General features: G+C 47.1%; 1 protein-coding gene across 2 annotated transcripts in view; it reads left to right on the top strand.

Annotated features, from left to right (window-relative positions):
• The first annotated feature begins 6,162 nt into the window (after positions 1-6,162).
• Lgmn (legumain) overlaps positions 6,163-13,678 on the top strand; it is a 30,866-nt gene continuing 23,350 nt past the window's right edge. Inside the window, exon 1 of one of the 2 annotated variants that reach the window (XM_047539179.1) lies at positions 6,163-6,290. The gene's annotated coding sequence lies outside the window, so the exon portion shown is untranslated. Of the gene's footprint in view, positions 6,291-6,778; positions 6,802-13,678 lie in introns of those variants that run through there. The other variant, XM_047539178.1, reaches the window with a different exon arrangement.

The raw sequence follows: 13,678 nt of genomic DNA, 5'->3' as shown, positions 1-13,678 counted from the left end.
TTTATTTAGCTTACAGTTGTAGAGGCTGAAAGTTCAAGTACATAGTGCTGGCCCTGGTGAGGGACCCGCCCTGGCTGCATCACCTCATGCCAGATGAGGTCATGGTGGGAGTGGATGAAGGAGGGAGACAGGAAGCCAGAGAGTGATTCAGGGTGAGGCTCAGGCTTTTACAGCACCTTCCTCTCTTGAGAACTAGCCAGGGTCCCATGAGAACTACAGCATCTCCTTCCTAGAGCAGCATCCCCAGTGACCTAAGAACCTCCCACGAGGCCCTGCCCCTTAAAGGTCCTACTGCCTCAGCACCACCACATGGGGAACCAAGCCTCTGACACATGAACCCTGGGGGACATGCTCAGACCACATCCAACCCCAGCACAGACAAAGCCAAACTCTTGTTCAGGGGCACAAATGTGGGTGCCAAACTTATAAAGAAATGCAAGAAAAAAATAATCCTCTTAGTCACGGAGGCCAGCCCCTGGGGGGTGGGGCAGGATTGTGATCAGACTGGGGCCCATGGGGGGTCTTTGCAGCACTGGCGGGGGTTTGTTTCTTGACCTGGGTGGTGAGTTCATGGGTTATTTTGCTTTATAATTATCCATTCAACTCTACAACCATGTTTTAATGCATTTCTCTGTGTTCTTGTTGTATTTCACAGTACAAATAAATAAACAAATAAATCTCAGAAATTTGGTGGTAAGAATATTTCAGACAGAGGAAAAAGCCCAAGGAAGGCCCTAGGCAGGAATGGAAGACAATGTGACTGGCCAGAAGGAGTCAGGGGACAGGTAGTGGTCAGAGAAGGGTCTGGAAACCAAGCCATGGAGGTCACATAGGCATGGTAAGCTCTGATCAGGGCCGAGGTCTTAAAATGTAAGGTCTGATAATGTGGCTCTGTCTACTGTGTAGAATTTCAGGATGGTTGGGAAACTGTCTAGAAAGAGCTATGCGTGATGAAGGAAAAAGAAAATGGAAAATGAACAATTATCAAACTATTCCTAAGTCTCTTCTTCCTCCCATAATTTACAAAAGCTAACAGTTATTTCCATTTTATAGACAGAAGCATCTAGCTGGTAAGTAATGGGGCCAGGATGCAAACCCAGATCCTAACATGAGGACCAGAGCTTGTGAGCTCGTGCTGGAGGTGCCCTTCGCTGGGCTGCATGTCACGTGACCTGGGTTTCCATCTGTCTCCCTTACATCAACTTTAAGAGTTAAAGAAAATTGCTTCCCTTACTTATCTGTAAAAGAAATCATTTCAAGTCAATAATAACCTGTAAAATGTAATCCACAAACGGGCAGTCTGGGCTTCTCCCTGTAGGCTCTGGGAAGAACCCCTCCTACCCGCTTCGGGTTGTTGTAGGGCCCACAGCCCCATTGCCTTGCTGGCTGTCGGTTGGGGGCTTCCCTTAGCAACTTAAGGTTGCCCATGTACCTATGGCCCCTGCATGTTCACACTAGCAATGAACCCCTTTACCATCAGCCAGAGAAAACTCCTGGCTTCTACAGGACTCACAACTGCCCTGCAAATCTCCCTTTTGCCATATAACATGACGCAAATCCCAGGAGTAAAGCTCATCACCATTAGAGGTTTCCCCACAGTCTCAAAGGGGAAGAGATTATACACTCGGGAGGTTACTGGAGGGTCACTCTTAGAATACTACCTAGCCCAGAGTTACACGTGCTGATCAGTCAAATGGATATCCTTGGGGAACTCTCCTGTGCGCAGGAGCACGGCAAACCATATGTACCTTTATTATGCCATTTGGTTCAGTGACTGAGCATCTACTATGTGACAGCTACTCTTTTGGCAATGGGGAGTATAGAAAGTAAATAAGGTAAGCCGGAACCTTGCTCTCACGCTGCTTATATTTTATTTGCATCTAGGAAATGAAGAAGCATTTAGAAAGAGTGAAGCCAGGTGGAAGGCTGGGCTGGGGGAGGTTCGTGTGCTCTTTCTGAGGAAGAGCCAGCACTGGGGCAGGAGCCAGCCGTGTGCCTGGAAGGGTAAGGGCATTGCAGGAACCGAGAGCTTCAAATGTAAAGGCAAGAAGGGTCCTGAGGCTGAGCTAGGTAGGTGAGGAGGCAGGAAATGAGGTCGTGGGTAGAGGCGGGTTGCAGGAGATACTGACACTGGAGGATGTCATTCTAGAAGGGTCTTTGAGCTGGGGATTGGGATGCAAACTTTTGGAAATGATGGTGACCACCGCACCACAATTTGAACATAATTGATGCCACTAATTGTACAGTTTAAATGACTAACACGGCACATTTTATGTTATATGTAGTTGCCATTGTTTAAAAATTAAGAAGAAAGAGAAAGAATAAGGTGCTTGATCAGAATAAAAATGAAGGAAGTTGGGAGGAAACAGCATAATTCAAAGCCAGGAGAAGGGAGGGAATTAACATTAAAAGAAGAAACAATCACCTAAAAAGGGTCCAAAGGAGGATTTGGGGTGCTGGCCAAGCTCAGATTTTATCTGAGTGCTGGATACCTGGCTGTGTTCACTTTGTGAAAGTTTATTGAGCTGTACATTTATAATATGTACTTTTTAGGGACTGGGGATACAGCTCAGTTGGTAGAGTGCTTGTCTTGCATGCACAAGGCCTTGGGTTCAACCCCCAACACCACACACAAAAAAGTGTGCTTTTTCTACGTATATTTTACTTTAATGGAGCTGTTTCCGTTTTTTAGAAAGGTCACTGTCTTAGTCTATTTGCTATAACAAAACACCTGAGACTGGGTGAGTTATAAGGCATAGAGGCTCATGGTTCTGGAGGAGTTGGGAAAATCCAAGAACACCCCCAGCACCTGCCTGGATTCTGGTGAAGGGCCTGTGCAGCAATATGACACGGTGGAAGGGCAGAGGGGTCACGTGGTGAGAGAGGAAGCAAGAGAGAGGAGAGGAGATCAAACAAGCTTTTACAACAACCTGCTGAGAGGTAACTCTCTCCCTCTCACAAGAGCTCATCATTCCCACAAGGCATTAATCCCCTGTCGCAGCCCCATGACCCAGGCACCTCTTAAAGGTTCCATTGCCTCCCAGTATTGTTGCACTGGGAGTGAAGGTTTAATGCATGAACTTTGGGGGACACATTCAACCACAGCATCCCCTCCATCCTTGGTGGGAAGAATTGACCAGAGGGTTGCCAAGGGCTCAGGCTAGTGCCTGGCATTTGACATGCAGTTGGTAAATAGTCAACACATGGCTTGACTGTCTTCTACGTTTTTCGTTACACAATGTCTTTCTCTGTGCTGCTATAACAGAATTCCACAGACTGGTTAATTTATAAACAATGGGAGTTTATTTGGTTCACAGTGGTAGAGGCTGGGGAGTTCAAGATCAAGGGGCGACATCTGGTAAGGGCCTTGTGTCACAGTATGATGGAAAATGCCACAGAGTGAAAGAGTAAGAGAAGGGGCATGCTCAGTCCTTTCTGGGCAACCTATTCCCTTGGCACCTACCTCACTCCTGCAATGACAGCATTAATCCATTAGGTCATGAGGGCTCTGGTCTTTTAAAGAGCCCACATCTCAACACTATTGCATTAGGGATTAAACTTCCACTGTGTGAACTTGGGGGATGCATGCAGACCACAGCAGATGTATTGATTCATTTCATCTTTACAGTCACCCTAGAAATAGAGCACAGGGCTCTCATTCCCTATTTTACAGAAGAAGAACCTGGAGCACAGAGAGGTGAGACGATTGTTCAAAGTTGCTCAGCAAGGAAGTACCGGAGCTGGAATTCAAACTCAGGAAGTTGGATCTGGAGTCCATGCCTTTAAGCATCACATCAAACAGAATGAATGAATGAACCTGTCCAACCCTCTCTCCGAATCACTGGTTCTCAACATGGGTGTGAGTGCACATTTGCCCACCCCAGGGGATTCTGGGCAATATCTACAAAGACATTTTTGGTTGTCAAAACTTTGGGCGAGGTAGGGGGGAGCTGCTACCGCATTAGGTGGGCAAAGGCCGGGGATACTGCTACACATCTTGCATCGCACGGGACAGCTTCCTGCCAGAATTGCCCACCCCACAGTCAGTGACACTGAGAAGAGAACCCTGCTCTCCGCAACTCTGGTTGCTTCCTACTCTTGATCGCTCCATCTCCCACTATTAAACAAAAACAGACCTTTCTTGAAATGACTCCTCAGGGCTGTTAGCTCTGTGATCCGGCTATCTGACCCACTCTGTGGTCTTGCTCGCTCATTTCTGGCCTCGCTAATCTCGGTTGCACCGTAGGGCAGCACCAGTCCTGGTCATGTGTATGTCCCCAGGGAGCCTGGGCCTGCCTGCCCCCTGCTTCCCCGCTCCGGGGCTATTGAGGTGCCCACTTGAGCCGACGGTGCTTCTCATTAGCTCAGTGCTTCCTACTTGGCCATCAGCCCTCCTGGGCATCAGGGGCACGAGCACTTCCCGTCACAGATTCCCACCTCACTTTCCTCACCATAATTCTCAAGTTATAACCCACCTGCCACAGGGATCCCCTGATCCCAGGCAGCAGCTGATATTTATGGGGCACTGTGCTAACAAATCGAATGCTCAGAGAGACCTTATGAGGTAGGTATTGTTTTCTCCACTTCTTATTTGGGAAAATTCAGGTTCAGAGAAGCTAAGGAACTTGCTCAGGTCACACAGCATGTAAGTGGTAGATTTGGGATTTGAATCCAGAGAGCTCGAGTGCAGAATCCCCCACGTGCATTTAGGCCCCACGTCAGGCCTCCCTCCTCTCAGCTTCCCTCTTGTGACTGGGCTGGGCAGCCACCTTTTAGCCTCTTCTGGGGTTCTTAAACACTTCCATGACACCCTCCAGCAGTTCTTCCCATTGACTTTCAATATCCAGTCACCTTCTCTTGTCCTGCACTCTGAGCTCTTGGTCCCACACTGTTGCTGAGGGAAACCAAAGAGGTTATTCCTGTCCCTTTGTTTGTTTAAACGTGCCAGGCATCAGGCCACCATTTATTTTGCATGAATTAGTGGGGGGTTAAGAACATATTTCTGTTTCTTACGTAACAACAAATTCACAAGGAGGTAAGAAATGAAATCCTACTTTCAATGTTCAACTTCACCTGTCAATAAGGGACACCTACTAAATGTGTTGAGTAAATGGGAGAATGAAGTTCTAATAAAGCTCTCCGACGCAGAATACTGAAAACATTTTCAGTCATGAAAAGTGGCTATGGACTTAGACTCTGGCTGAAGCTAAACAACACTTCCAAGCTGTGACCTTGGGTCACCCAGTTACACAGAGCAGATCTTCTCAACCTTATGGGTCATGCAGTCTCTCACATAGCTATTCAAGTCTGCCTTGTTTGCAAAAATAACCAGAGATAATACCTAAATCAAAAGGTGTGACTGTATTTTCATAAGCCTGGGTGGCAGGCCCAGAGAAGTATGCTGACCTAAGACATACTATAAAAAAATTATAAAGAAGATCAAAGGAGACAAGCCATGACTGTAGTCCAGAATCTTGGAGTTCCATCCAACTCCATTCACTGAGCGCCACCACATGGCGCTCCTATGTACGGTATTTTATTTTTCTCTCCAGTTGGCTCTGAGATAATACAAACCTTTTGAGAAATAACACTGTTTAGGGATTAAAAGCACAGGATTCAGATACCCGACTGTTTGGGTTCCAGTTCTCTCCAGCCAGGTAACATTTATTGTGAACTTGGACAATTAACTTTATCTCCTTGCCTTAACTAAACTCCCTGTTTCCCCAAAGTTGGGGTGAAAATAACCGTTTCCATCTTTCACAGGCGTATGATGAGAATTAAAAGGGTCTGTGTCTCCAAATCACTTGGGACTCCTTACAAATTCCAAAACCCAGGCCACACGAAGACCAGTGAAATTACAATCTCTGGGGACCACAAGGAAGCATCAGAATTCTTGAAGCTTCTCTGAGTGGGTCAATGCGCGGACAATTTCGAACTAAAGGCTTAGTGGACACCGGTAATCACTGAGGCTCGCCTGCGTGCCCGGGGTCCCCCAGTCCTGGGGCATTGCGCAACCGCAGCTCGGAGCCCCCGCCCATGCACGCTGGAACTTGTAGTCCCTCCGACTAGCCGGCTTCATTGTCCTCTTCTATTGGTTTTTGCAGACGCCCCGCCCCAAGGCTCCACCAATCACCGCTAAAGTCCGGTGGGGCTTTAGCCCTGGGAGCGGCGGCGCGGCGGCGCAATCACAGCGGGGCAGACGACCGAGGGTCTGGTCTGAGCCTGCGCGCCGCCAGGAGTTCCCACGGTGCTGCTGTCTCGGCTGCCACTGCCGCGATCTCCCGCCGCAGGTAACCGCCGGCCCCGGGGAACAGGCCAGGGATCACACCACAGGTCACCAAGTCTAAGCCGGGCACCAGCGGCTCTCGGCCTCATGGCCGGGCTTTTCTTTCCCTGACCTTTTGTGGGTATTCCGTTTCTCGTCCCGCAAGGAGGACTTTCGGGAGACGGTGAATCCCGAGGGACAGGCTGCGGCCGCTCAGCCGGGCTGCTTGCGAGGGGTGCTGGGTGGAGCGGAGCCCTCTGGTCGCGCGTGCTCGGGCTGGAACGGCGCGTTGCCCTGCAGGGGAAACTGAGGCGCCAGAGGAGACGGGATTTGCTGAGTGAGTGCCCGCCTGGGTCCAGGGCTGGATTCCGACTTTCACCATCTAGTAACAGTGGAGGCTGCTGATGCTTTTGGTGTGGGGGAGTACATCCATGGGGAGGTCTGTGAACGAAGACAACAACAAAACACCCAAACAAAAATGCCCCAAATAGCCCTTCGGAGATGTCAAGGGAGCCTTGGTTTCTGGAGCTGAGCTGGTGAGTTTCAGGACCACCCAACATCAACCGGAAAGTGAAAGTTAGCCGCGTGTGGTCCATAGCCTCTGTTAGATTTAGGATTATTCTAGGTCGGGCACTGTGCAGTCGGGACTGGAAGAAGGACCTTTGTGGCATGTGCTTTGTTTTATAGATGAAAATAAGCACACAAGGTTTGAGACACGCCCTGTGGAGTGTATCTATTGGAAGACCCCGGCTTCTTTATTTAGGGCTGCCTACAAACTTTGTGAAGCTTTTTGAGGTGGGAGGGAAGAGACAAGCCTCTAGTGAACAATTCCAGTGTTAGAGAGGCACGAATAGAGATCTGCACAGGGACAACATTGACCCTGACTTGGGGTAAGGAGTAGGGACTTCACAGAGAAGGGGATGCTTGAGTGAAGATATAGGGAAGGGCAGAAGCTGGTGAGATGGAGGAGGAGGACAGCGTGTCATCAGGAAAGGAGCGTGGTGGAGGCACAGAAGGAGGGAAGCTTTTGGACCTGGTGCCATGGAACCTGGTTAGAGCAACGAATTTCTTGTGGGTGGTGAGTTTTCTGAGCCATGTGAATAGAAAGTACATCTTACAGGTCTTGTGTTGCTGTGACAGATTTGGATGTTATCCTGAATGTCCAGGAAGCTGCACTTTAAGGCGATCTGTTTCTTTGGTGTTCTGTAGGGTGGGAAAGTGTTGCAGATAGGGAAGTGTTGGAGAGAGGTCACATTAAAGACAGGTAGGTCATTGCTTTAGTCCCACAAAGAATTACAGAGAGTTTTAAAGACCGTTGCAGTGGGAAGGGAGAGGAAAGGAAAAAAAGATTTGAGAGCTGTTAAGGAAGTAGAATACGCTGTACCACATATGGCTCAGGAAAATACAGCCATGCGTTGCTTAATGATGGGGGTATGTTCTGAGAAATGTGTCATTAGGTGCTTTCATTGCTGTGCATTATGGAGTGTTTGAACACGGAGCCAGATGGTATAGGTCAGTCACTGGACATGGCCTGTTGATGCCTGCAGAGGATGCAGTACATGGAGATGTCTGCGACTGCTGTCAGTGTCACGTGGCCTACTGTTTTACAGTAAGCTTTTTCTTTTATGAAACTAGGAGTACACTCTTAAATAATGATAAAAATATAGTATAGTAAGTTCGTAGACCATAACAAAGTAGCTTACTATCCTTACCAAGTATCACATACTGGACATAGTAGTATGTGTTCTACTTTCATATGACTGATCTGTTCACATGAGCATCACTGCAGACTCAGGAGTAAAGCCACTTTACTCTGATGGCTGTGCTACGATGGCTGCGATGTCATTGGTAATAGGAATTTTCCATCTCATTGTAATCTTACAGAACCACAGTTGCACGTGCAGTTAGTGACCTAAGCATCATTAAGTGGTGCCGAGTGTATATCGAAGTGAGCTTTGTCTCTTTTGAGTTTTCCTACCTTTGACTGACCTTTTCTTTGGGTGGGGGGATTCTGGGAATTGAGCCCAGGGGTGCTCTACCACTGAACTGCATCCCCAGTCCCTTTTTTCGTTTTACTTTGGGACAGGGTCTCACTAAGTTGCCCAGGCTGGCCTCCATCTTGCAATCCTCCTGCCTCAGTTTCCTGAGTAGCTGGGGTTACAGGCATGTGTGCTGTGCCTGACCCTGTGACTATCTTTTGAAGAAATTCCAAGGTTTTCTGTTTGTTTCTTTTTTGTGTAACTGCAGAAGTTGCTTAGTAGATGATAATTCAAGTTCCATGAAATGATAGGGAAGTTGTCATGTGTTTTGAGGGTGTTGAAATATGAATGATTAAATAAACATATGATAAGATTTATTTTGTAATACAGGAAGCACACATCAAAACTATAATTAGATCACTTTGTATCCATCAGATTAGGAATTGTGAAGTTTGATGATATCAAGAGGTGATAGATGTTTGGAGAAAATGAGATTGTCATCGACTGCTGGTATAGGTGTGTCTTACAACAGTATAGCCATAGCAAAATGGGCATCCTAAGGCCCAACGGTTCAACTTTTAGAAAATACCCTAGACATTTGTATACAAAGAGAGGGATGTTTGGATGTTTGTTGCAACATTTTTTATAATGGTTAAAAAAAATGTTTTTGAAACAACGTAAAAGTCTATTCAGTGAGAAATGTTTATAGAGTAGATATGTATCTTTAAAAAAGTATAAGGAATCCCTGGATGGAGTGGATATGTATCTTTTTTAAAAGTATAATGAGTCCCGAGGTGAGGTGGTAGCATGCCTGTAATCCCAGAATCCAGGGATTTGAGAAGTTGAGGCAGGAGATTTGCAAGTTCAGTGTCAGCCTGGGCAATTTAGTGAGACCCTGACTCACTGAAAAAGGACTGGGGAGTACTCAGTGGTAGAAAGCCCCTGGGTTCAGTCCCCAGTATATTAAAAAAAAAAAAATTGTAACAAATCAGTTGGAAAGAAATGCTTATTTAGGATAGTGGTTACCTTTGGTGTGTGGAGGATGATACTGTATAGGGGAAAATTTCATCTGTAATTTTTATTTTATGCTGGAGCAGAAGACCTAATAGAGGTATAAAATATTAATAGCTGATGGTCTAGTTGGTAGGAAATGAGTGATTTATGTTTTTTAAAAATGTTTCTATAGTTTAATATTTACTCCTAAATTTCTTAAAGTAAAAACATTAAAGTAAAAATTTAACCCAAGAATTGACATGTAGCTATAAAAGTCATGTTCAGTAATTTTGGGAAAAGACCACAAACTGCACTGACACCAAATTTCAAAAATAGTAATTTGGGTAAAAATAAGCACTGAACACAACAATGAAGTGACTAGTCACCACTGATCAGAATTTACTTTGCTAGATACCTAAAAATCTTCTGGTCACTAGTAAATTCATAAAAATATCTTTGTGTTTTGAAATATATTAGTTGCTTGTGCTTTCTATAATGTTAACATATGTATATTTAAAAAGATAGTTATTGCTGCACAAATATAAAACTGAACACATACTGAGGATTTATTGAAACTTAGTAATGAGGAGAGTTGGTGAGGAGCTACAGCTAGTCAAAAGGAAACTTCAAAATAAAGTCGCATCTGAAGCTTAGAAGTATTGAAGTGAATGTACAAAGGGAGGTGGAAGTGGCCTTGGCGGGGGGGGGGGGGGGGGGGGGGTCAGTGGAACCTCCATTTATAGAATTTATTTGCATGTCTATGGACAAATATTTGCATTGCTGTTACCCCCAATATACAGAGTTAGAAAATAACTTTGCTAGAATCATAATTAGCATTGAAGGATTATCTAATCTAGAATCTAGTTTGCCACTGAATTATAGATTTTCCCTATAGGAAAAGAAATGATAAGCTAAGCTGAATAAAGTACATTTTTTTATTTGAGGTAAGATCTAGTTGAATTTTGTTTTAATCTTTTTTAGCTAGAAAATCAAAGGATTTGAGAACTGAATAGACCCTTGGTAATTTAGTTCCACCATCTCATTTCATCGATGCACTGTCGAGGCCCAGAGGAGGGAAGGGAAGGGTCTCCCCTGCCTTGGTAATTGTGTGTCTTCAAAAAGGAATTATACTGGATTTTTTTTTTTTTTTTTTTTTTAAAGCAAGACAGATTTTCTTCTAGTTACTGCAGCAGGAAAGAGAGACTTCAGAATACAACTTCAAGTACAGCAGGGGTCTGCTGGAATTTAGGACTGTGGGCCAGGTGAGGGGGTTGGTGGAATTCCTTCAGTTTGAAATACTTAGTATGCTCAGATGCCATATTTAGGGTTGAGTCCTGAACTCTGTCAGTGGAAGATTACCAAGAGGAACTTGATTGGCTAGCAAAGGTGAGGGAATTCTTGTAGCGATCTTGCTAAAACTGGACTCGCCAGGCCAAGGCCCCGAGGAGAAGAGAGCTCCGAGGAGTCTGACCCACACGTGCTCAGGAAGACAGGTCCTCATCCCTGTCCGTGTTTCTCTTGCATGTTGTCAGCAAACCCCACAAAACTCCGGGAGAAGACTCTTCAGTTCAGAAGGCTCTTTATACCTGTCCTTGTCTAACTGGCTGCTTCATCTGGCTTTGATGGTTTCTTCTTTGTACCCAGGGCCTGGCGAATGAGGGCTGCCAAGGAGCGGTCACCCTTGGTGATGCTTGAGGTGTGACATGGCCTTGATTTCAGAGTGGGTTTGAACTTGAGTCAGTACTTAGGGGCTCTGTGACCTCGGCCTTATTATCTTTATTGTTCCTGACAGTTTATCTAGAAGGGGCACTTGGTCCCAAACTTCCCAAATGGATTAAATGCACTAGGTGGTATGTTCCTCGAAATGGAGTCAAGTCATTCGCATGGATAACCTAGGATAGCCCCATCACCGGAGCAGGGACATGAGGGATGGCAGAGGACTGGTCACTGGTGACATTCGCAATGTTGCCCATTGAGTGTGACCTTGTGTGGTCAGGTTCTCCACCGATGGGCCGACCGGAGCTCTTTATTCAGAGGCCCACCCAGTATGTGGGAGGAGCCCCGTGGGTGGCCTGTTGTGGAGGGAGCATTGAGGGCCGCCTCTGTACTTGGACCTGAGCCCCAGGGTGCGTGTGTGGTTACTGGGCCTGGAGAATTTCACAGGTAACTGAGTGTGTGTGAAGCAGATGGCACAGGGAGCAAGCCTAGTCTTTACAGTCAGGTTCGTGTGTGGGTCACAGTGGTGCCACTCACCAGCGGGTCTCTCTGCCTCTGAGCCTCAGCACTCCCCCCCCCATCTGAACGGAGTGATACTCGCTCGCAGGCTGTCGTGCGGATGGAGTAGGTAGAGGGCCTTCACAGGGCGACACACAGGGATAGATGCGTGTTCTTCTTCCGGGCGCCCCTTGCCGCCTCCTCTGTTATCTTCTCCCTGCACGTGGTTAGCAGGTAAACGTGTCACCTGGCAGTGTACCATGGAGATGTGTCCACTCTTGGCATTAAGAGCTGCCTGCTGTTTTTCAGGAGTCCACAGTTTCCCATTTAAAGGATGTGACATGGCTGAGCTACCTGGACAGTCTCCTGGGGGTGGCCATTTATGGGGCTTCCAGAGCTTTGCTTTCCCAGTGGGTCAGCTCCCTCACCTCCTCAAAGTCTTCTCCTTTTGAGAAACGATGCCCCCCTTCTCCAGGGGCTCTCTCCCTGCCCGCCTTATTTTTCTCCGGAGCTCTCATCGCCATCTGACGGCCTGAGTGTTTCAGGGCTGTGTCTTTGTTAGGATGTCAGCTCAGAGAAGGGTTTGGTCTGGTTGCTTCCCTGTGTGTGCCCATGAGCAGCTTGTGGGTGCTTGGGCCCTATTTGTTGGATGGACGGGGTGGCTGTGAGGGCAGACGGAGGGAGTGGACAGTGTAGCCTGTGTGCGGGGACCATGGAGGGCATGACTGAGAATAGCAGAGTTGCAGGAGCTAGTGCAGCAGGGATCATTCATACATTCTTTGTCACTTTTCACTTTGATAAAGCAAGAATTAATGGATGCTGCAAGATTGTTTATGACTTTGCCAGTAATAATGCAACAATGTCCATCAGGAAATTGCCATCAAAGGCTGGCCACTTGAGACGGTGGGCAGCTGAGGGTTGTGGAGATGGTGATATTAGTTTCATGTTTCCTCTTCACTCAGGCCTCAAATTGGTTCCCAGAATAGCATTAGTGTATGTGTTTTTTGAGTGTCATTTCTGTTCAGTGGCCTACCGTGTGGCTTTTAACTTAGTGTTGTGTTTAAGGAATGACAAAAAACATGACAGAGGGAGCCACCATCAGCTATTCACTGTGCGGCTGCCATTGTATTAACAAGGCACTCTTCTTCCCTGTGGGGTGACTTGCTGGTGTATTAGAAGAATGAAGGAACTTGATTTTGTAAAAGAACCAAGAGGTGCTCTTTGTGGCTGCTGCACCATTGGTCAATGTGAGCAGTTAAGCTGGTGGGGTCCACTCTCTTCACAGTCAGGTCGACCACTGACGTGAGGACAGTCATCCCTTGGTCCTTGGGGATTGCTTCCAGGGTCCCCTCGGATAACTAGAATCTGGATGCTCAGGTCCCTTATATAAATGTAAATACTGTGTAAATACTTGTTATATTGTGATGTTCAGGGAATAATGACAAGAAAAATGTCTGTACCCGTTCAGTGTAGATGCAGCTCTTCCCCCCAAATATATATACCTGCCTTGCTGGGGTTTCCCCTCATGTGTATGTGCTAGAACAAATACATGCTTTCCTTTCCCCGCCTTCCTTTCTTCTTCCTTTCCATCCTCCTTCCCTTCCTCCCTTCCCTCCCTCCCTCCCTCCCTCCTTCCCTTCCTCCCTTCCTTTCTTCCCTCCCTGCCTCTGTCCCCCCTTCTTCCCTTCCTCCCTTCTTTCGTCTTCTCTCCCTTCCTCCCTTCCTCCCTTCATTTCTTCTTCCTTTCCTCCCTCCCTCCCTCCCTCCCACCCTCTCTTCCTCTCTCCCTTCCTCCCTGGGATTGAACCCGGGATGCTCTACCTGAGCTACGTCCCCAGCACTTTCTATTTTTCATTTGGAGACAGGATGTCGTTGCCCACGCTGGCCTCAGACTTGCAATTCTCTTGCCTCAGCCTCCCGAGTAGCTGTTCCCCCACATATTGTTGATTCGAGGTTGGGTCCACAGATATGGGACCCTTGGATATGGAGGGCCTGACTGAGTTTTATTTATTCCTTTTAACCCTGCACCCGAGAGGGGAGTGGCTCGTCAGTGCCTCCCGAGGAGTGAGCCCCTTCAGGACTATTGCACAAACCAGACTCAGCAGAATGAAATGCAGATGGAGAGCCGATTGGTGATTGCTGATGAGATTATAGTAGCCAGCGGGACTGTCCCCGGGTGTGGCCTGGGGGAACATTTCCTCTCCACCGGGCAAGGTCAGCAACTGCG

This window comes from Sciurus carolinensis, chromosome 2 (genome assembly GCF_902686445.1).
Source record: "Sciurus carolinensis chromosome 2, mSciCar1.2, whole genome shotgun sequence".
Classification (NCBI taxonomy): Eukaryota; Metazoa; Chordata; class Mammalia; order Rodentia; family Sciuridae; genus Sciurus; species Sciurus carolinensis.
The sequence above is the reverse complement of the archived record's forward strand: the minus strand, read 5'-3'. Positions and strand labels throughout refer to the sequence as shown.